Source organism: Pelophylax lessonae, assembly GCF_965119305.1.
Source record: "Pelophylax lessonae genome assembly, chromosome: 5".
Classification (NCBI taxonomy): domain Eukaryota; kingdom Metazoa; phylum Chordata; class Amphibia; order Anura; family Ranidae; genus Pelophylax; species Pelophylax lessonae.
The window spans coordinates 134,387,989-134,412,070 of record NC_138772.1 but is presented as its reverse complement, the minus strand read 5'-3'; positions in this window follow the sequence as shown (position 1 = coordinate 134,412,070).

The window sequence follows — 24,082 nt, the reverse complement described above, 5'->3', positions numbered from 1 at the left end:
TAAATTGTGATCCAAAAAATGAATAATAAATAATTAATAAAAAGTCCCAGAGAGGTGATAGTAGACCCGAAGGCTTGAATCCAAAGATAGAGGCAGGAGTGCACCCGTGGAATATAAATAGCAAAGTGGCAGCTCACCAGAAGCTTAGGCCTCCAACTTAATGTAACGGCCACTTGCGCTAAATAATGAATCCAAATGGATCGCCTCCTTCAAAGACCAGGTATACAGATCACCTCTCTGGGACTTTTTATTAATTATTTATTATTTATTTATTTTTTGGATCACAATTTATTACTTTATGGACTTTGTTGTTCACTGTGTACTTAATGTCATTTATTTAACACTTCACCTTTAAGTATATGGGTTACACCATATTTAATAGCGCTGCACTACTTTTTGCTTTATATTATTGATTCTACTATTGATCAAGTGTTTTCAGCTGCTTTCACAAATATCAATTTATCTATTTGATTGCTCATTCATTCACTATTAGCGCAGGATTTTTGTGTTTGTTTTTAGATGTTCCCATTTAGCAATCACTTTCACCAGACAGTTACCCACTATATGCTTAGCAAAAGCAGTAATGATCTGCCAAAAGTTTGCTGAAAATCCTGCAATGTGTAAATTTGACCTGGAGGACGATATTATTATTATTTATTGGAGTTTCACTGTGAATTCTTACTTTGATAGGTATGTGCTCTGCTATAAAGCATATGCTGTACATGTTCTTTTCAAGAAAAAACAAACAGAATGTAACCTTAAAAACCTTTCTGGTGCTTTTCTTGGGTGCTTCTTTAGGCCGGAAATACTCCATACGCCTGCCTGAAATGTTTTGCTTGCTCTTTTACACCTGGCAATGAGGTAAGTTAAGTATGAAGCACTGCACTTCGGGGAGCTTTATCTGACTTGCAAGCTGGGAAGTTTCATCTTCATGTCGCCTGTAAATGTTTATTAAACATGTTCTGGGATAGCAAATCACCAGTGCTTTTCAGCACTCAGTATAATCATATGCTTTACTTTGGTAAACGGTGTGGAGAATACTTAGACTAAAGGAGGGAGGAAGCAAAAACCTTGAAAGCAAACAAACATTTCTATTTAAACTGACATCAGGGACACAATCATCTGAGTGGATAAAATATTAATCATGGGAGTCCTGGCATTTATCTGGTAGCTGGCTATCCCACTTAAAAACCTCTTATAGTTGCTGACACTAATATTTTCTGGATGCCTCGGAGTTGTCAAGCGATAATTCTAGGCCAGTGAGACACCTGCTTCATGGCACTGTGCTCAGATAACTGCTATCACAGCTGAGAAGTTCAAAAAGGAAAGTTCAACAGAGTTTGGGCTACACCCACCCAACCCCAGTAGACTTTGCTTACTGTGATTTCATATGAGAATTTTTTTTTTTTTACAAGTGCAGGCTGATATCCTTTTCCTTGTCTCACCTTAGTTATGAATCTCTAGTTTAAAACTCACATGAACATATCACATATCCTAAAGCCTAGTACATACGAGTCGAATGTCAGCCGGTATCGGCCGGCTCAATAGAAACCAGCCAACTTTCAACCCTTGTGTAAAGCAGCTGGTCCAACAGAAACCAGCCATTTGGCTGGCTTCTGTCGAAGGCTCATGACCGAAAAAGGTCCCCCTGTCAAAAAACAATAGCTCAGAAGGGGAGATTGCTGTACAAACATCAGATTGTTAGTACAGCAGCTCTGAACTGAGCTGTCAGTGGTGTGTACAAGGCTTAAAAGAGAAGTATAGTTTTTTTTTTTTTTTAATTTATACTTACCTAGGTGGATGCAGCATTATTCCGATGCTATATCTGTTCCCTGGCCCCTCTTCACTGAGAACCGAGCAATCGAACATTGCTGATCGTTCAGTTCTGACAGCTCTCCCTGCTCTGCCTCCTCCTCGCCCATAGGAGCACTGAGCTGTGGAGGGGTTGGAACGGCCGGCTCAGGCTCCCAGCAGCTCGCTGAGAGGCTGAGCCAGGTGTCGGCCCATGTACCTGGCGGATCCCGACTCCATTGTCGTGATGATGCGGTGCATGGACCGACATCTGTGACGTCAGCAGAGAGTGGACTTCAGACAGCTCTCTGCTGAAAATGGGTCACAGAAGTGCAAAACGATCTGCACTCCTGTAATCCATAGGAGATGTACAGCCAAATGAGCTTTGGCTGTACATCTCCTTTAACACTTGATATACAAATACTTATACAAATACTTGGAATAGTATAACAGACTGCTAAGTAGTTAAAGCTAAACTTTAGGTTAACAGTTATATAAACAGATGATATATATATATTTTTTGGAATGCAGTGAAACAGCCGCAGCATCAGCCATTTATGCAGCATGGTCTAACTGGTGAAACGGGTCATGCATTCCTTCTCTGACCTTGCCCAACCCTCTCCCCTGGATATGGATGATTCAGCTCAGGACTGATAAGTATTTTTTACCCACTTTTAGATGCCTGTGATATAATGCTCCTTGTGCACGTGGTCTAAACTTCAGGTCCTATTGACTGTTGTACACTTGGATGCCTTTTATGGATTTTACTTTTCTGTACCATTTAAGTTCCTTTCCATATGTGGCTTCTGCACTATACTCTTCAGGTGCCCCATGGGAATTTGTTTTCTGCACTAGTGTGAGGGTGGTTTGAATAGAACTACTATATGGAAAATTTACCTTTCACATGTCTCACATTTTTTTATAAATGAGATCGAAGATTAGTCTTGGTGATATTTTGCGGTATCTAAAATTCCTCCTCTGCATATGCATGAATTTTATGACGTTTGACATCAAAAGCAGTGTTGCCAGTGACATGTTAATACAATACTCTGTTTGCGGATATCATACAAGTGCAGCTATGTTAATTTAAGTAACATGTAGATGAAGTCTGTTTTCGTCTCATGCTGGCATCTTTCTTCAATGTAATAGATCATAGGGGGCGAGCACTGATGGACACTTGAAATCAGTATGACTTTACTTGGCATCTTACACAGAAGTACAAGGGAAGTTTGCTTATCTTGTGCATATAGAATCTGGTCCAAGTTGTACTTTGACATCAATTCACATAATAAGAATTTACTACACCTTGAATATAAAGGTTTATAGCATATATGCACGTATATACAAATGGTTTTCAAAATAAGAAGGATTTGAGAGAAAGGGGCTGGTCATTGTTGTATATTTTTTTATTACTTTTTGCAGGTTTTGGCCAAAACATTTTAGATAGTGTTTGTTATTTTTAATAAAATGTATATGTTTCTACATGGATTCTACATTATTTTGCTGGATGGTCTATATATACAGCATAATATATTCTAACATATAGCTACCTTTGAGTTGAGACTTTTTAAAGGTAGTTTTTGGTGTTACAATATATGGAGTACCTGTGACTCCTTCAATCAGATTTATGATTTTGTAAATTGGGAAATTGTGGATCTTCTTTGAATGTACTGAATTTAAGAATTTACCATTTGGTGAGTTCTTCCTTTGTTGCTATCAGAGAGGTAGCAGTCTAGCACTAGAGCAGGACCCACCTAAACTATATTTCAACCATGATGCTTCTACTCTAAAGGAAAATCCTTTTACTGTATTTCCATTGGAACCCACTTTTACAGTCGGTCGGTCCAGTGCTATCACACATCTATCAGATATCAAGTCAAAATCAGGAAGTTACACTAATTTTATATAAAAGAGGCATTTATTGTTTAATTAATGAATGCATTCATTAGTATCTTGTACAGTATATCTGCCTGAAGTTCAGCTATAAGCTAGCATAAGGATGAACGCCCATGATATTTCCATCATGACAGCTTTCTTTTAATAATTCTGCAAGAGACAAAAAAAAAGAAAATTTCCCAAACGAATGTATTAATTTACATGACATAAATATATAAATTCTATAGTAATCAGTAAGGTATTTTGTCTCTTAAAATGCACCTACAATGTGTGACTATGATAACTATTTATGTATTTAAAGTGGAAACTATATCACTTTACACAGTTGTACTGAAGGAGACCTACGTTCCTCTCACAGAAATAGGATAATAGCAGGAAGCACCCCTGGTAGCTGACTCTCAAAATCAACTGATGTTCCATTCTGAAGCAAATAGGCTTATTAACAAGTATTTTTGCAAGTCAGTCCCTCTAGTAATGGATGGTGTTTTAAAGTGTCTTAAGCTGGCCATACACTGTTTTTTTTTCAATCAAGGATTCCTGATTTGGCTGAAGTTCGAATACCGTATGGCCAGTTTAAGAAGGTACTATTCATAATACTGTTAGTTGCCACTTCTCAAACTCCAAATATGAGCTTCATTAGCAATGAGTTCCTATGACATTGTACCATGCTAACTTGTGTAAAGTGTGCTCCCCAAGAGTTATATTGTGGCAGAAGCATCACTTCTGTAGCCATCATTGTGCCAGCAATGGCTAATGTAAAAAGAGAAATCAGATTGATTAAATTAATTGATTTGATTATAAGCAGCAGTCTTATTCTTTATGAAAGGGGAAAAACGTCCTGCCTAAATAACAACATACCCCAAACCTAAAGAAGAAGATGAAATAAATATTACTGGTTAGTTCTATAACGGAAAGGAAACAAGAGTATTAAGCGGTAGATTCAAAAGTGATTTTTGATTTTTTTTTTTTTTTTATGTGATTGACATCACCAAAGTGGAATTGTTCAGGTATATCAGCATATACTGAAGCAATGTAATGAATCTTTCCACAGGTATCCTGTAAGTGGGTTAATAAGAAGCTTTGTAAAAGAGAAACAAGACAAGAAAAAAATAGATTTTAGGGTTGATTTACTAAATGCTAATGTGCTGTTCATTTACCAGTGGAATTTTTAATTTGAAAGGGATCAATTAGCTAAGTGAATGTGGTGAAAACTCACTTTGCAAACAATATCAAATCTCGTGTAAGGAAAAAAACAAACAATATTTTGATTTCACATGATTGGATTATGGAAATCAACAAAGTTTCGCCCCATTCACTAAGCTAAAGGAAAATTCTCTTGCAAAGTTAACAGCCTATTTGCCTTTACTAACTCAAAACCTTTAAAGTCCTTGTTCAGAGTCAATTAGGGTTGGGAAACAAGCTGCAAAGGAAAGTAGCTTATAAGTTCATATTATATGTCATTATAAATTCTCTACCATGTACAGTAGCTTTGTTAAATAATTGTATTGTTGGATCCTTAGTATCAGCAGCAATTAGATAAGCAGATACACTGCTGCTATTAGTGCTTTATTGGAAATGGTTATCATGAAAAAAAATTGTGGATGTACATGTAGGGTAAAAAAAAAAAAAAAAGATCTGCCAAATAAAACACATTCCCCAATGTAGAAGTCACCTTTACAGACTAGAACTGAAGGAGAGATATGGAACACCTGCTGCTCTACACTGAAGATTATTTTCACAACCAATTATTCCAGAATTCCTTTGTTTATGATAAAGCTTTTTGCAATTACCTTAACATCCTAAATATTAACCCCCCACATACGTAGATTCTCCATTAATTAAACTGGGGGACAGTGACCTGAAGGCCATGGGGCATCTGCTTGGCTGAACACTGGAATTATAGACAGCGTGTGGTCATCAGGGTATACTGCGACCTGTGGTCATCTTTTAACTTCAGAATCCGAATGTTGGACAGCTGTTGGGAGAAAAATAATATATTTTATACTACATTGTATATCGGTATGTACACTTTTTACTACTTTATATTACAGTACCTACAACTATCACCTGAACACATCAGTAGATTAAAAGATATGATTGTGTAAGGATATGGTGTAATGTCTCACTGTATGATCATGTTGTGACTTCTAGGCTTTCTTTTTTTATGTATCTGCAAAGTTAATAGTGGAACGCTGCTATATACCCTTTCTAGCAAACTTTGCAATAAAAAATAGAGGTATTTAGTTCACACATAATGAAATACATGTTTAGGTTGGCCAACTGCATCAAAGTAATCCCACTTTAGCCAGTCCTATTCTGCTCTGCCACTTCAAATGCTACTAGCAACGTTTGCTAGAAAGGGTATAGCAGTGTGCAGAGGGTTCATCCAGTATTTTTAGTGTTAACATGTGGTTATCACACAAACATGTGGTAGCACCTGATAGTTTATATGCATGTACAAGCTATTGTGATCTGAGTACAGGTATATCTTGTTTCTGTTGTATTGTAGGTCAATGGCCAGACCTAAACTTTGTAGCTCTCCCCCAAATTGTGTCTGTTTGCCCCATGTTGGCATTGTGTCCAAAGAAGCATTTCCATTGGCAGAGCAGAGTAGGGCTGGCTAAAGAGGCATCCCTTTGACGCAGCTGGCCAGCTTAAACATATATTGCAATATGTTCAAACTAAATATCCCTATTTTATATTGCAAAGTTTTCTAGAAAGGGTATAGCAGTATACAGTCACATGCGGTCACACCCCTTTAGCACCCGGTAGTTTATATGCATGTACAAGCCACTGGCATCAAAGCACAGGTATATCTTGTTTCACCCTTTAGGAAAGGGAGGCAGTGAAAAATTGTTATGTTCCCGCATATTTTGTGCTAGTGGAACAAGCTATATTACATTGATGGTCATTAAAGTGCTTGCTTACATTAGTGGACAGTGAAATGCTCCCTTACATTACTGATCAGTGTAGATGGGCACCTTCACTGGTGGTCATTGGCAAAACGACCTACAATATTGGTGGTCAGTGAAAGAAATACTCCTTTCTGCAGATAGCTAAAAAGATAATTGATGTCAATGGTTTCTTATTTGAGACTGAGTAAGAGTTTGCTGATTGCTCAAGGAACCCCCAACAACCTTTGGAGGAATCCTAAGGTTCCACAGAACCTAGGCAGCAAAAGGCTGAAATAGAAGTTAATTGTCACTATCTTTAGCTCCCTGTCTAGCTAATAAATTATGAATAAAAAACAGAATACCTATTTGATCATTGGATCTTTGAATTCCTTTTTCAGAAATGTACTGTTTATTAGAGTGTATTCATGGTGTGGTGTTTTCCAATAATGGAGCATAAATTAGTTTGCCCAAATTAAAGCCTTCAGCAAATCCACTCTGAATTGGGGTACACTTTGTTGGTGAAATTAATTCACTCATATCAACTGATAAAGTGACCCAAATGTCCGCAAACAAATTTGATTCTAGTGTAGCAGAGTTTCCCCTCCCAAGAAACTCAATATTCAAAGAAGCTAGGGCTCTCCGCCCCTCGATAACTTTTGGTCATCTATTGGGATCCAGTAGCAATCTCACTTTTAAGGGAAAATAACCCACATAATATCAGAGCCCCAAGCAGAAAGTGGTACAATTTCTTATTAGGTGATACCCCAATAAGAAAATATAATATTTCTTGTTTAGGGCTGGGTTGTTCCACAGAGGAAGCTCCTTTGGACCACTTTTTACCAGTTTAATATTATGGTGGGCAAAGCAAATATTTATCTGAACAGGGTCAAATAGTGGGATTTACAATACTATTGATTCGTTTTTCAAATATTTACTCTGTACAATCAATAAACAGGATATGAGCACTAAATCAGTAAATACCAGCTGACACAAAAGAGGTGAATATACAACCTCCACAAAGTCTCCCCTGCTCCTCCACACACCACTCACTCCAGGCCCTGGCTTCCCGGGTTGTGAACACTCCACTTTCACATCCTGGGACCTTCTTACATTCTCCCATGATGTCATGACATGCAACGCCCTCTTTACAAAAAGAGGGCGGTGCTTGTCATGACGTCAGGGGAGGACATAGGAAGAGCCCAGGACACAAAAGTGGAGTGTTTGGAACCCGAGGAAGCCATGACCTGCATTGAGCGGTGTGTGTGGAGGTCCATCAAGCCATCCATAGATCTGAGAATAATGTCACCATACTCCATAATAGCATTTCAAGGCTCGTTATTTCTTGCCATCTTGTGAGTGTATAGATTGGTGGAGAGACCTCACAGTAGAAAAGACACTCCACAGTACCTTGTGTTTTATATATTACTTGTTTTCTGTTGAGTGATTGGACACACCACACTATAACAGCAGATCTTTAGACTTAGTGGAGATTCTGTGGTCACGTCACATTTTCACTAATGAGACTTTGTTAATTCATACACTGTATGGACATTTATTATATATTTTGAAGGGCTGCACTATATTTTACATTTTTTACTCACTTATATTTTCAGCGATTTGTTAATTTCACTGTGTTTTCAAGCAGAGAGGGAGGTGTGTTCCTCCTCTGACAGCACCTACCTGAGATTTTACCTTATGAGACTTCCTTGAAGCTTGATGGTGCTCATATACAATATTTCATATTTACTTGATTAAAAGAAATACATTAAAAAAACTGTCAATTTTATTTTCAGTTCTATTTCATAAGCCCAAAACGGAGTTTGCTCCTTTCACCACATTAGAGCAACCTTTAAAAAAAAGTAAAAAACTTTATACATATTTTTTCCAGGCATCTCTGTCCAGTGACCTCAGAGATCCTCTTCCCCATCTTCTTCCTCTGGCGGTGGGTAGATCCTAAATGCTATTGAGAGCAGTTCAAATTTCTACAATGCTCTCCTGTTGGCTAAAGGTGAGGAGTAAAGCCTTCACAACCTGGGCTTATGAAACATGCGTCCAAGGACATTAGGGAATAGGACCGGCATTGTATTGGTGAACAGGTACAATGTAAGTCTGCAGGGGAAAGCACTGAAGAAGAGGGGAGTATATTCAGTCTGTTGGGGTTTCATTCATATATTTTTGCCTGAGCGGGAATCAGGCTTTATAAAAAAACATGTATACGAAAACACTGTAGAATCCTTACAAGTTTCTTTTTACTGAGTTTAATTTAGGAGGCCTAAAAACATCTCAGTAGTACTCTTGATGTACATTAACCATTGGTTGAAAAGCTCTGCTTTAGGGTTTCTATACACAGGCATTGGGTGCTATTACACACCCTGCTCTTGTGTTTTTAATGCTGGCATGTCTTCAGCTCTCTTCCAAACAGGCCTGTCTGTCCATAAGAGGAATTCATGAGAACAAGAAATGTAGTATTAATACAGATGTAAACTGCACTTCACATTCATTTCAGAATGATTTAGTACAAAGTGGAATAAACACTATGTTAAGCCAATTGGCCCAATGCAGCTTTTCTGCCCTGGAAGTCACAGTGCACTTAGCAAGTGTCAGAAACACATGCCTGATTTTTTACAACTATGTGTGTAGGCCCAAGCACGCATCTACATATCCATAATAAAGTATCTGAGATTTACCAAGCCACAGTGGTGCTTATTCCAAGTCATTTCAAAATCTCTATTGCACAACTTCACCTATTCTGTGCAGTAGCCTGTTACAACCAGATAAGAGCTTTTAATAATCTAATTACATTGCTCTATTGAAAGCTAATTTCTTTGTTGGCCTGATCCAGTCTTTGCATTTAGTTAATAAGTAATTAACATGACTGAAGGGTTCATCAGTAATGGTCTCTTCTTTTACTCAAACCTATGCAATAAAAACACCATTTCAAGTGATGTGCATTTAATTGGCCACAGCAGCCATTATATTAAACCGTAATAACTGAATAATTAACAATGCAAATGTAAACAATACAAATTTCTAAATGTTATAACATATCCAAAGTCTGTCCTCAGCTGCACCTGACTGACTTGACTATCTCAAATTAAAACATCACCAATCACTTAAAACTTTTTCTGGGTGAGCAGAACAACTGAAAAGCAGATTCATCTGAAATGGCCATCTCTAGACCCACTTCTGGAAGCAGTTCCTTGCAGCCTCACCCTGCCTAAGCTAACCACCTTCTCCCACTACTACTTAACTTCTCTAGGCCCAATTCCTCACCCCAGTTATGCAGTGGTGGGATTCAGCCGGTTCGCACCGGTTCCATAGAACCGGTTGCTAACTTTCTGCAAGTTCGCAGAACCGGCTGAATCCCTCTGCGCGTCTGAGGAAGCGCAGGACAATTGAATGTCCCGCGCTCGGACAGACGTGGCGGCCGGGGGGCGGAGCAGTGCGCTCCTCCCCGCCCATTCTGTGACAATAGCGAATGAGAATTAGCTATTGTCACATGATCCTCCTCCTGGCCAATCAGGGAGCGGGTCCTCCCGCTTCCTGATTGGCTGAAAGGCAAACACCGTGCCATTGGACGAGGAGGAGGCGCCGCGGGAGGACTCGGAGACGCGGGGAGCCGACTGCGAGACCGTCCATGAGGTAAGTGCATGGGTCTCGCGGGGGGGGATCGCTGGCACTCTGCAATTGGGGGGCAATGTTGTGGCTGGCACTCTGCAATTGGGGGGCAATGTTGTGGCTGGCACTCTGCAATTGGGGGCAATACTCTGGCTGGCACTCTGCAATTGGGGGCAATGTTGTGGCTGGCACTCTGCAATTTGGGGCAATGCTGTGGCTGGCACTCTGCAATTGGGGGCAATACTCTGGCTGGCCCTCTGCAATTGGGGGCAATGCTGTGGCTGGCACTCTGCAATTGGGGGCAATGCTGTGGCTGGCACTCTGCAATTTGGGGCAATGCTGTGGCTGGCACTCTGCAATTGGGGGCAATACTCTGGCTGGCACTCTGCAATTGGGGGCAATGCTCTGGCTGGCACTCTGCAATTGGGGGCAATGCTGTGGCTGGCACTCTGCAATTGGGGGCAATACTCTGGCTGGCACTCTGCAATTGGGGGCAATACTCTGGCTGGCACTCTGCAATTGGGGGCAATACTCTGGCTGGCACTCTGCAATTGGGGGCAATACTCTGGCTGGCACTCTGCAATTGGGGGCAATACTCTGGCTGGCACTCTGCAATTGGGGGCAATGTTGTGGCTGGCACTCTGCAATTGGGGGCAATACTCTGGCTGGCACTCTGCAATTGGGGGCAATACTCTAGCTGGCACTCTGCAATTGGGGGCAATACTCTAGCTGGCACTCTGCAATTGGGGGCAATACTCTGGCTGGCACTCTGCAATTGGGGGCAATACTCTGGCTGGCACTCTGCAATTGGGGGCAATACTCTGGCTGGCACTCTGCAATTGGGGGCAATACTCTGGCTGGCACTCTGCAATTGGGGGCAATACTCTGGCTGGCACTCTGCAATTGGGGGCAATGCTGTGGCTGGCACTCTGCAATTGGGGCAATACTCTGGCTGGCACTCTGCAATTGGGGGCAATACTCTGGCTGGCACTCTGCAATTGGGGGCAATACTCTGGCTGGCACTCTGCAATTGGGGGCAATGTTGTGGCTGGCGCTCTGCAATTTGGGGCAATGCTGTGGCTGGCGCTCTGCAATTGGGGGCAATGCTGTGGCTGGCGCTCTGCAATTGGGGGCAATACTCTGGCTGGCGCTCTGCAATTGGGGGCAATACTCTGGCTGACGCTCTGCAATTTGGGGCAATGCTGGGGCTGGCGCTCTGCAATTGGGGGCAATGCTGTGGCTGGCGCTCTGCAATTGGGGGCAATGCTGTGGCTGGCGCTCTGCAATTGGGGGCAATACTCTGGCTGGCGCTCTGCAATTGGGGGCAATGCTGGGGCTGACGCTCTGCAATTTGGGGCAATGCTGGGGCTGGCGCTCTGCAATTGGGGGCAATGCTGTGGCTGGCGCTCTGCAATTGGGGGCAATACTCTGGCTGGCACTCTGCAATCATTAGGGGCAATGCTGTGGCTGGCACTCTGCAATCATTGGGGGCAATGCTGTGGCTGGCACTCTGCAATCATTGGGGGCAATGCTGTGGCTGGCACTCTGCAATCATTGGGGGCAATGCTGTGGCTGGCACTCTGCAATCATTGGGGGCAATGCTGTGGCTGGCACTCTGCAATCATTGGGAGCAATGCTGTGGCTGGCACTCTGCAATCATTGGGGGCAATGCTGTGGCTGGCACTCTGCAATTTGGGAGCAATGCTGTGGCTGGCACTCTGCAATCATTGGGGGCAATGCTGTGGCTGGCACTCTGCAATTTGGGAGCAATGCTGTGGCTGGCACTCTGCAATCATTGGGGGCAATGCTGTGGCTGGCACTCTGCAATCATTGGGGGCAATGCTGTGGCTGGCACTCTGCAATCATTGGGGGCAATGCTGTGGCTGGCACTCTGCAATTTGGGAGCAATGCTGTGGCTGACACTCTGCAATCATTGGGGGCAATGCTGTGGCTGGCACTCTGCAATCATTGGGGGCAATGCTGTGGCTGGCACTCTGCAATCATTGGGGGCAATGCTGTGGCTGGCACTCTGCAATCATTGGGGGCAATGCTGTGGTCACTGTGCATTGAAAGGGGGGCACGCTGGTCTCTCTGCATTGAAAGGGGGGCACGCTGGTCACTGTGCATTAAAGGGGGCATGTACACTGGTCACTGCATTGAAAGAGGCACGCTGGTCTCTCTGCATTGAAAGGGGGGCACGCTGGTCACTGTGCATTAAAGGGGGCATGTACACTGGTCACTGCATTGAAAGGGGGCACGCTGGTCTCTCTGCATTGAAAGGGGGCACTCTGGTCACTGTGCATTGAAGGGGGCATGTACACTGGTCACTGTGCATTGAAAGGGGGGCACGCTGGTCACTGTGCATTGAAAGGGGGGCACGCTGGTCTCTCTGCATTGAAAGGGGGAACGCTGGTCACTGTGCATTGAAAGGGGGCACGCTGGTCATTCTGCTGGGAAAGTCGGAACTGGTTACTAAAATTTTTGAATCCCACCACTGCAGTTATGTGATCACTCCATTAAGACCTACTGTGACTTTCTTTAAAATTGTTGAAAGATGGACACTTACTAAAGGCATTTTACAAATTATTGTTCATTTTTGGGGATACTGGTGCTGTAAAGGGCAATGACCTTTATGCCCCGTACACACAGGCCGAATATTGGCTGAAATTAGCCAGTACAGTAGAAACCGACTGACATTTGGTCCCCTGTGTACAGGTCCTTGCCCGAAAGAGACCGATCTCACGAACAGACTCTGTTATACAAGTATGTTGGAAAGCCAGCAGCCGATCGGCGTGTTCTGGCGAGGGGAGGGGGGCTTACCCCTATCAGAACACAATAGCACAGCAGGGAGATTGCTGTACTAACTTTGCCTGGAGCTCCTTCATTTTTTTTTAAGGCATTAAGGCTAAGGTATAAAATCATTTGAACATTGGACCTTGATATAAATGTTTAATTTTGAATGGAAGAAGTGAGGAATTGGGGGTATTTTGAACTTTGATGGTATTTATGAAAACATAGGGGGGGGGGGCTTTGGGGAAGGGGGGTTCCCCCTCAAAAGCACCTTGTCCCTATGTTGATGGGGATAATGGCCTCTTCCCCACAACCCTGGGCTGTGGTTGTGGGGTCTGCGGGCAGGGGGTTATCGGAATCTGGAATGTCACCTTTAAGAAGGGGGGGCCCCCAGTACTCCTACTCATTCAACAAAAAAAGTGTGAAAAGTAAATAAAAGCGTTATTGCCCGAGGTTGCGTGCGCTTTTCTTTACAGATTTGAATTGAAAAGTAAATAAAAACCATAATAAGAAGGGACTCTGATCTAAGGAGGGCTTCTGATAAAAAGGGACTCTTATCTAAGGGGGTACTGTGATCTAAAGGAGGACACTGGCATAAGGGGGGATTCTGATCTAAAAGGGGACTCTGATCTAAGGGGGACTCCTGATATGAACAGAGGTGTTGAAGGCATATTTAATGGAAACACCAAAATAAGAAAAGAATATTCAGCCCTGAACTCAAATTTTGAACAAAGATCAGCAGCTAAACACCAAAGGTAATCCTTAAATCCTTTCAAAGTAATCAAAATAGTCACAGTGCAGTGCAATCTTAACGATTTCAATGTAATAGAATTCCATACAACCCTATAAAAGGTAATTCAAAAAGTGCAATGCAGTCCAAATATCCATAAGGAATATATAGAAAAAGTCCCATATGACAAAAGGCAAACTGGTAAGGAGTCTCTTAATAGCATTCAGAAGCCCAGGTGCTGGTAGTTGTAACATGCAATGACACACATGAAGTGCTTAATCCCACCACCACAGCTCTCTCTGCCTCTCACCTCCAGAATGCGACCCTACAGGGTCAGTAAGCATTGATAATACACTTGTACTGGATCCTCCTCCTTTTTTCCCTAGTTCCAACACGGACTCCAACCACACCAAGATGGATATTATGAAAATAAAGGACAGGATCTAAGTGCTCTCTGTTATATATGGGCATTTATTTAAAACAAATCATTGCACTTACATTGTAAAGCAGAGTTCATGCATGTAAAAATACATGAAACACAGCGGTGAGGTCGATATCTCTCTGCCCTCTCTCTCCTACTTCCGGGATAGCTACGGGTCATGTGACTTCCCCCATACGCGTTACGTCCTGTTGGCGGGACTTCATCAGCGGGGATAGGGAAGTTCGATACAGACCCAGCTTTTATTTACCATAACCCTGCCCTTACGCTAGTGCGGTGTCTTCGGTTCCCTGGCAACAACTTATCTCCTCCCTGATGGGGAGTTGACATAGCGGGCATACGTCCACATCAGGTTAGCGTCCCCAGTCTCCTGGCAACGCCTTTCCTCCTCTCCAAAGGAGAGACAGCGCGGAAGTAATGGTATAAGATATAAAAAAACAGTAAAAAGTGAAATATAATAACTATATACTAATATATATATATATTTTTTTAGAATAAATGTTTTTTAAAAAACGTGTTTATATACTGCTGGTATTGTAAATTTTAGTATATAGTTATTATATTTCACTTTTTAGTGTTTTATGTCTCATTGTCTCATTGTCCTGTATGTTTTATCGAATATATGGTTTTAATGTATTGAATGTTATATCGTTTTTATATCTGATTGTATTTTTATCTGATTGTGTATGGGGTCGGATGTCTCTGCCACCTAGTGGCTGCTCCTGGGATGACTGAGGTTATTTGTGGCTAATTATTAATTGTCCATGCCATTGAAGTATAGGATAATCGCTATATTTAGTAGCCTCTGCCCTTTTAAGAAAAATTCATACCAGACCCCAAGGGAGGGACCCCCACACTGTTTTCTATTATTTTATTTTTTTAATGTCAGCACTAGTTTTCTGTAGTCAGTGGGAAATCCCACTGACAGCAGATGAGCCATAGTTGTTAAGGGCATGGCAGCCGCCCGCTCCTTAACAACCACAGCTATTGACAATGAATTCAATAAATCCATCGATTGACTTTAGTACTACCAGCCTGTCAGATTTTTTTGCATGCGGTCACTGCCAGTGGCTATAGCAACCAGCAGTGATCATTGTGATATTGTGTTCTGCCAGCAGGGAAGGCTTCCTGCTGCCAGAACACAATAGCATTGTGTTATTTCCCCATCAATACTGACTATCATTTATGGCTTGCTTTAGTGCACATATTTTGCAATACATTTTCAAGCTGGCAAAATGTATCAATATAATCCCTTTCTGGCTAGCAAGGAAGCTATTTTGGAAGCCATGCAGGACCTGACCACAGACATAAATTACATATTCTTGTTCATGCGAGCAATTACAAATCTACTAAAAGCAGAACTCCAGTGTTTCTTAATAGACTTCCACCCTTTCCAATGGCTTCACCACAGCTAATTTAACGAAAGTAGAAGCATCTATAACTTTAACCCAGCAGATTTCTTGCTGGTCCAATGACATTAAGGGTTCTTTTTCTTCTAATGTGGCAGCTCTGGTACTAAACTGAATAACATTCACGTGAGTGCAATTTGGTCCAGTTCTCATGTCAGCCCAATAATCTAGGAGATGAAAGTGAGCAACCTCTAAAAAATCTGCTAATGTAGCCTTTGGCTTAGCATCCAGTCATTTGGAGATAAGGACACTTCCTCACCACAACACATTTGTATAGCCCTTCATGTTGCAACAGCCAATCACAGGTAATTACATCATCTGATCATGTGGTTATCCACTCTACTGGTCATGCTCTTGTTCATGTGTTTTGCCTCCATTAAAATGTATCCTGCCATACAGTGTACCCTGCCGACTATGACCAGAGGCCAAGCTAGGCCCCACAAACAAAAGGATCAACTCTTCTCACCTGCCAGTGACTCCTATCTCGATACTGACTACTGGGTCATTATGAGGATACAGTGTTGTACACTGATGCTGATTACCCTTCACCAGTTCTTCACAACACACTGTCTGAACTATTCTTCTCCTATCCACAGAGAACCGCGAGGTCCGGTCTCCTCCTGAATAAATCACTTCAGAAGTAGGAAGTGAGTCATGTAGGAGAAGACACATCACAAAATCAAATATTTTGACCCCCAACGTCCATTAACACTTTATTTACACAAACACATTTAGCTTAGTAGGCACCTGACTACAAACTGATGGGAAGGGTCATTGTAAGTGCTGTCTTAAATTGAATTAGTAAAGGAATGCTCCTGAATCAATATACACTATATTGTCAAAAGTATTGAGATGCCTGCCTTTACATGCACATGAACTTTAATGGCATCCCAGTCTTAGTCTGTGGGGTTCAATATTAAGTCGGCCCACACTTTGTAGCTATAACAGCTTCAACTATTCTAGGAAGGCTGTCCACAAGGTGTAGGAGTGTGTCTATGGGAATGTTTAACCATTCTTCCAGAAGGGCATTTGTGAGGTCAGGCACTGATGTTGGACGGACAGGGCTGGTTCGTAGTTTCCACTCTAACTCATCCCAAATGTGTTCTATCAGGTTGAGGTCAAGTTCCTCCAGCCCAAACTCGCTTATCCATGTCTTTAGTCATGATGGAACTGTCCCAAACTGTTACCACAAAGTTGAGAGCATGAAATTGTCCAAAATTTCTTGGCATGTTGACGCCTAAAGAGTTCCCTTCACTGGAACTAAGGGACCAAGCCCAACCCCTGGAAAACAACCACACCATAATTCCCCCCTCCACCAAATATTTTGGACCAGTGCACAAAGCAAGGTCCATAAAGACATGCACAGAGTACTGATCTCAACCCAATAGAATACCTTTGGGATGACTAAGAGCGGAGACTGTGAGCCAGCCTTCTCATCCAACATCAGTACCTTACCTCACAAATATACTTCTGGAAGAATGGTCAAACATTCCCATAGGCACACTCCTACACCTTGTGGACAGCCTTCCCAGAAGAGTTGAAGCTGTTATAGCTACAAAGGGTGGGCCCACTCAATACTGAACCCTACGGACTAAGACTGGGATACCATAAAGATCATATGCAAGGCAAGCGTCTCAATACTTTTGACAATACAGTGTATATAATGTGATTTATTTGTACAGAAATCTGTACTTAAAGAGTACATACAACCAAAACATTTTTAGGTTGTGTAGGAAGGGGTTAGAACCTTCATCAAGCTTTTAATGCAGTCCAAGTCCGTTCTAGGGAAATTCACTCTCTTTGCCTTGGTGACTGTTGTCAGCTGGACAGAAAGTGGAGAGGAGGGGGTCCAAGATTTGACAGCTGTCACCAGCACAGGGGCTGATGGGAAATCTTTAAATGGGGACACTGTTCCAGTGAGAACTGTGTAAGAGGAGAATTCCATTTACTTTGGAAAGATTTATTTTCACTTCCCGTTGCATCTCCAGGACAGAAAGAAAAGGAAAAATAACTATTTGACAGAGATTTTAGCCCTTCTCTACCCTATGAAAAACTATGTGCAATGAAAAAATAAATGAATATATATATATATATATATATATATATATATATATATATATATATATATATATATATATATGTATATATATATATATATGTATATATATTATATATATATATATATATATATATATATATATATATGTATATATATATATATGTATATATATATATATATATATATATATATATATATATATATATATATATATATATATATATATATATATGTGTGTGTGTGTGTATTTTTTTTATTTTTTTATTTCATATATTGCATATCTCAGATTTTTAGACTTGACATTTCTGAGAGAGGAATGACAGGTAAGAAAGCAGGTATGAAAAGGAAAAGAACGCGGGTACTGTTCACTCAGCAAGAAATATGAACATATGAAACCTCTAGTAAGTGTTTTTAGAGCTAATTGCTGTACAAGGGATCACATTTACAAGTCATACTTACTAAAATAATGTCTCAGTTTGAAACAATTCTCTTAGCTGTGCAGAAAACCTTGGGTGAAGTCTGCAATGACATTATTCACAAACCATTGAGGTCAAACAAATTAAAAGTGAACAGCATATGGTATGGTAATCATCCAAAGTATAATTAACAATCCTGGAATGCTTTCAGGACAAACAAGGAGGCGAGGTTATGGTTTTCTTAATGCTAAATCTTAGGTGCAAAAATGAAAGCATATGCTGGTGAATTGTAAAGCTGAAGATGATTGACTTTTAGGTAACACTTCCAAACAGCCTTAGGGACTGAAAGTTTGAATAATACATACAAATCACTTTAAAATCACCTAGGTACTTATGCTATATTCCTCTAATCTTCTTCCATATATATTCACGTACTGCACAAAAAGTATTAAGGCATACCAAATGCATCAAGCACAGTAAAATCTGAAGACAGCCACAATGGATAAGACCTGATAGACACCATTTTGGAATAAAAAGCTCGGTCCGGTGTTTAGACATATGTCTTCAATTTAAAAGCAATTCAGCAATCATGTTAAAACTAAAACCTGATTACACAAAATGGAACTTTTCAACTCTCAGATTTGGATCGAGTTCTTAGTGTTCAAAAAACTGAAAAAAGATGATGTGTGCAATGTTTATACGTTCCTGTCACCGAGGCCCAGACATGTTGGAGGTGTATATTTAGCTGTAAGATGCTGGCATTTGATGTTATATGGCACAGGAATTCATCGTGCCAAAATGTGCAAAGTAATTATGTGGCACCATAGGAGGTATTTGAAATGCACTTTTCTTTTTTAGGTGTGATTGTTTTTTAGACAGTTGGCAGAAGAGAATCTAGAGATACTAAATAACTGAGACATGGTAAAAAATAGTTGTGCTGAAAACGTTTTAATTTAACTGCTTAGACTGTTGTGGTGATGACATAGTCTTAAATATGATCTGTCAGTTTTGAAACATCCTATTCATCATGCGCGTTTGCCGTGTTATGAAATTTTCTAATATGCTTTGCCACCAGTGGCTTGTTCCCTAGGTTCATCTTTCCACTGACAACATTGGCATAACTCTTGGCTGGAAAACTACTGCTCAGATTCTCCTCCTTCCCTCCTGGCACTTCCCAGTTATTCAGAGTTGAATGTCTATGGTTTTTTGTGTGATGATTGTGAAGTGATGATTTTCGGCTAGTGTAGAAGAGACAGCCAGGACTAAAAATGTATATCCCTACTGGAACCAAGATTTTTTTCAGGCTTTCTCGTCATCCACTTGACACTTGATTGACTTACTACAGGCAAATAGACTTTTCACTTAGCAAGTGAAGTTGCACTTTACCAGGCAATTTCCTCCTTAGTAAATCAGATGAAGCTCTTCTGATTTACATAATCCAATCATGTGCAAGATTGTTTTTTTTTTTTATTGCACATAACTAAGTTTTTTCCCAAAGTGAAATTCCACCACATTTACTAAGTTTTGGGGAAATTTCCTTTGCAAATGCATCTTCCCTTGCAAATGAACAGCCTTTTGCCTTGGTAAAGCAACCCCTTTGTCCCAGACTGCACACAGCAGTGAAATAAAAAACACAATACTTTTGAAAACAAAAATATGAATCCTTACATTACAGATATATAAAAAAAACCTATTAATTGAAAGCGCACATTCCCATTTAAAGTGATTGTAAACCTTAACTGGTATATAGTTGGCTAGCTGTGTAATGAAGCTAGCTGTGTAATGTAAAAAAAAAATGGCTTTTTTAACAAAATACCTGTTTTCACCTTCTTTTATCTTTTGTTGCATCCTCTGATTTCCTGTAGTCTATTTGCAGCCACTTGCTGCCTTTATATATGCACTCCTGTCATCCCTGCATGGTATATCTAAGAATACGAATGACAACAGTGTATCGCGCTTGTGTTATACGTGTTAAAACGCCCACTGATAGTCTCTATTGGATGCCCATACAAGGTGACAATGCAGTCGCACAATTGGGAGAGATAGTTGTCACCCTATGAAAAAAAATTAAAGAAAGCTGCAGTTTTAAAAATCTTGAAAAGTTTCAAGGTTTTTCACTTTAATGCATTCTATGTATTACGGGGAAAAACCTTCTGTGCTGCAGCTGCCCCCAGAGCCCCCCTTTTTCTTACCTGAGCCCATTGGTTCCAGCGATGTGCATGAGCCCAGCAAATCCAGCCGCTGTCTCTGTCCTCATTGGATAGATTAATAGCAGCAGGAGCCATTGGCTCCCACTACTGTCAATTCAATCCAGTGACACAGGAGCAGGGGGCGGGGCCGAGTTCCACTGTCTATGACAAAGGACGCAGCAGGGGGACTCAGGAGTAAACCCTTACAGGAGCCCCCATGGAAAGCGGCACTCTGTGGGGGCACACGATGAAGGGGAGGAGCAAGGAGCACTGTTGGGCCACCCCAGAAGAGGAGGATCGGGGCTGCTTTGTGCAACATCCTTGCACACAGCAGGTAAGTATAACATGCTTGTCATTTTTATTTAGAAAAATGTGAACCTTTACAATCACTTAAATTCTGCCAGGCTCTAAAGGGATCTTCTTGATGTTACCTGTTTCAAGTTCACACCAACGGCAAATCTAGTCCTTTGCATACATCTTTTAACTACTGCAGCACAAACTTCTCAACAAGCAATCTTGAATATATGAGAGTTAACCGTTTTTAAACCTTTGGCGCACAAAGCAAGGCATTCTGGGGGCTAAAGTGAACCTCCAGAGATATGAGGTGACCTCAAACATTATTAGTCTAAAATGGAGCTAGTTTGAATCCTAGTTCATATAAGCAATGACTTTTAGGCTACAAGGACCCAAAACTGACATCGTTCTACTTGAACTAAACTGTGTAAAATGATAGGGATGACAAATTAGGGTAATGTATTGACTGTTGACATTGGACTATTGAGATTGCTTTAGTTAAACGCAGAATCTCCTCAATCCCCTGCTGTGATCGGACAAATGTAACTTATACGTTCTAAACCTGTCCTTTGATGTTCCTAGATGGAGCCTAACATGTAGTTACTTTGTTACGTATCACTGAAATTAAATAAAAGTGAACATTATGTCTGCCAGTTCATAAGGTTGAAATCTATTACGATAGACAAAGAACAAGAAAAAAAAACATTGGAGCCAGTCTAAAACAGTAATGTGCACTAAAGCTTGACATTAACAAAACAGAAATTATGAAACTAAAGAGGTACTAAAATGCTGAGAAAATATGGTATTAAGTATGTCATCTCCCAATGAACTATTAACCATCTCCATATGATTTGCCAAGCTTTTCTAACAAAATTGCGCACACATTCTTCCCATTAACACACCACATACTAGGTCCTTAAATCTGTCAAGAATTTTTTGAGAGGGGGCTAGCATAATATTTTAAAAAATGTCTGCTTAATTGGAGCCTTGACAAAATAATTTGGAATGACAGTCTAATTGGAATAATGTCATATTTCAGTGGCAATATTATCAAAGCAGTTTGTCGTTTTCATTGGAACGTGCTTTCCTCGCAAGAATGTGTCATATTACTGAATTAGCTGAAATTAAGATTCTTTTGACGTCTCTATAAAAGAAAAGACACGCGCTGTACAAATAAACTTGATTAAAACAGATTTAGACAGGAAATAGCTCATGTTACATTATATAATGCGCTAGTCTTTGCAGCAAGCGTATGTGGTCAAATATTAGCTAACGATCCATTTTCACTAAACTTCAGATGGAAGACCACAGAGGTAAGAAGGAAGCTTAACTAGAAACACTTTTTAAGTGCATTGTTGGCTGAATACAAAATGTTCCCGTAAAAAAATTCCACATGAGTGTGAAAATTGCTTTTTAATTACGCACATTGTTCGTGAAATTGAAACTAACCACAAATGTTAACTTTTGCTAAATTTTGCTGAGATTGATAAATAAAGAGTGTCAGTCAGGTGACCAAAAATGTATCCTTTTTGTCACGTAATTTCTTCTGAAAGAAAGTATACCAGCCCTTTCACTGCTCTTTATTTATCCAAGCCAGGCATGTTGACGGCTAAGTGTAGGGATATGCGAAAAGGAATTTGTTCAATTTGTTAACAAAATAGGTATAAATGTGAGTTTTCCCAGTAATACCCAAAAGTGTGCTGGTAATAATATTATGGCCTGCAAAAAGATCACAGTTCTTGGGCACATCACAGCTAAAAAAACAAACTACAAAATCCAAATTCTGCGCAGATCTTAGCAGCCATCAAAAGTGTGAAAAAAAGTTTTTTAAAATTATGTTTGCAAAATAGCTCATTAAAAGCTTATGGCACTGAGATTCTTTTTTTTTGGTCATTAGTTCTATTCTATCTCACCTTAGTATTGATCAATAAGACTTTCATCGTTTTGGATCAATAATTAGGCGCAGGAACTGGCAGGGGACAGGCCCAGTATAGCTTCAGAAACTAAAGTCAAGATTTGTACTTATATAATAAGTCACTCCAGAGCCGTTGCTGGCAACTGTAGGTGTCTCCTTTTTCAGTCTGCAGTCAGCTCTTAAAGCGGAGTTCCGGGCACAAAATCAATGGTTTTTTTTTGTGCCCGTCCGCTAGTTCTGGATAACCTGAAAAGGAATTGGATAGTTAGGTTTTTTTTTTTTTAAAACTCACCTTGTAATTGTAGATCGTAAATACTCACCTCAGGGTACTTCCTCCCTCGGAGCCACGGCTCACCCCGTCACTTCCTGCCTCGCGATGATTCCTAGGAGCTGAACGTCATAGCTCCCAGGAATCAATGCGACGGCACCGGCCCCGCACGTCATTTCCGGGCGACGCCGCACCGGAAGTGACTAGAGGGGCCGGTGCGGCGCATTCTGGGAGAAGAAGACGCGGAAGAGGACCGCGCCGGCTTCAGCTGCCCACAAGAGAGATGGAAACGCTGTGGAAGAAATTTTATAAGTAAGTATTTCTTCTAAAAGGTAAGTGCGAACCGGGACAGATCAGAGGCTAGCCATTGTGGAATGTGCTAGCCCTGACTATCCCGGGGGTATGCTTATTGAAAAATGACATCTGTGCCCGGAACTCCGCTTTAAGCGTAACTCCACTCTTGTTGAGAAAAAAACATTCCCCTCTGGGTGATCTCTGTACATTGCAAATATTATAACAACCTTTGTTGCAGATTCCTACCTTTTGTTATTCTGAAGAAATCATTGTTTGTTCCTCTGTGCCCATGTGCTGAGTGGGTCTAATGGGAGTGACTTCATAATTATCAACCAGCTATGCAGCTGCAGAGCACTAATGAGGAAATCTGCTGGGTCTGCATTCCTTTAGATGTGTTCCTATTGGCAGTATCTCACTAAAAATGACATTTTTGTTGCAAGGGATGCCTGAAATCTGACTTGTATCTTAGGCAGACTTCTAGGAAAACTGGTGAGCTGATCACACAAGCAGGAAATTATGTTTCTGGGGTGTGGTCACTACACATTCTGTGTACAGAACAGCTCCAGGTAGCCATATCGCATTGCATTTTCAGAAAATTACAGCAGCTGCAGATTGAAAAGGAAAGGTCATTTTAATAACATTCAATTACAGTATGATCATATATTATTTTTTTCTTTATTTGCTATTATTTACCCCTAAAAAAGTAGAGTTACCCTTTAAGCCTAGTACACACCCAGCGGGTTGAATGAAAAAAAACCTGAAAGCTCTGTTCGGAGCTGCCGTACTAACACCCTGATGTTAGTACAGCGATCTACCCTGCTGTTCTATTATGTTCTGACAGGGGGATGGGGGACGCCCTCCTGCCAGAACACTCTGCTCAGCGCTCTCAGCTATTGGCATAGAGCACTGATTGGGAGCCGGTTGGCTGCTTTTCCAGCATGCTCGTCTAGCAGAAGCCAGCCGAATGCTCGGCTTCTGTCAGACCGACTGCCATACACACTAAACCAGCCAGGCCGACATTCGGCCGTGTGTACTAGGCTTTATAGGCTTAACATGAACAAATGCTCACTGATATCTCAC